The sequence below is a fragment of the Hipposideros armiger genome, unplaced genomic scaffold (assembly GCF_001890085.2).
Source record: "Hipposideros armiger isolate ML-2016 unplaced genomic scaffold, ASM189008v1 scaffold_546, whole genome shotgun sequence".
NCBI lineage: Eukaryota > Metazoa > Chordata > Mammalia > Chiroptera > Hipposideridae > Hipposideros > Hipposideros armiger.
Window position 1 is genome coordinate 77,529 of NW_017731896.1, and position 1,321 is coordinate 78,849.

The following is a 1,321-nucleotide window of genomic DNA, read 5'->3' on the forward strand; positions in this document are numbered from 1 at the left end:
GTCTGGTCCATTTTAATTTGGATGAGTGACTTAATCTGTATGAGCCTTAGAGGGGTACTTCCATAATAATTTATGTTTTAAGTTGCTCTGAGTGGACAAAAGGTGTCTTAGAAGGTATAATAGTATTGCTCTAATTATAAATCCTTAAAAATAATCAGAGACTGACTAATAAGAATTAAATCTAATTTTCTTTTGGGCCCCTTTATTAGCCAAGATGAGTGCTTTACACCCTAAGAGAGAAGCAGAAGAAATAATGAGCTGGCATATCAATGTAAACCTGACATTAATACTTTTATAGTATTTTCTTGTAACAGAGCAGTACAGGATCGGGAAAGGATGGGGCTGCCAAGGAACTGTGTAATTTTAAAAAAGTATTTACTTATTGGTTTGTCTTTAAAAAGATTTGAGGTATCTCATTATTTTCAAGTAAATGACTCCCAAATTCATCATTTGAACTAACTAGAGTTGAGATGGCACTGAACGTAGAGGAAAGCTTAATGTACTCTCTGTGCTCAGAAACCTGGAGTCCCACTTAAAGGTTTCCCGTATACCTCCCCTTTTTTATTTCTTTTTGGAGTCCTAACTCTGGTCCTTATTCACTTCTTTCCATTGTCGTAGAGAGCTCTGATACTGTTTTCATTTATAAAAGAAAACAACTCAGATAAGAAGGTGGTGGGCAGGGCTGTGCTTCCTACAAGGGTGAATTAAGGATGATTTGACGGACAAAAGTTCTGCTCTCTATAAAAATCTATTATTAGAGTCACTCTTTGGGATTAAGACACTGTCTCTAGAAAGCCCTTATTAATTGTAGGTAAGGATTGATACATGGGTCTTCTATCATTTCAGCAAGGACAATTTCACCACTATCCTAGCTGATAACTTAGAGTTTTATTGTATTAACCTTACACACACACACACACACACACACACACACACACACACACACACACTTTGAGAAGCTTTGGTCATCCAGTCCATTCCAAGACTTGCACATTGTAGTACAAAGCATACCTTTAATATATCTTTATTAAATTAATGGGCAGGAGAAAAGGAAAGTCTGTTGTGTGTTCTGTGGGGAGATGGTAGCTTCAGATGTGTGTGTGGAGTCTGGATATTAAATCTACCAAGGGACGAAAATTTTGATGCAAGGATGAAACACTTCTCTCAGTCACTAATTTTCAAGCCACACACACACACACACACACACACACACACACACACACACACACAGATGTGAAATGGATGAAATGCATCCTGCCTTGTAATATGTTTGTCTTAATTCATTGAGTTTTCAACTGTTCAGATATATCTTTAAATTTTT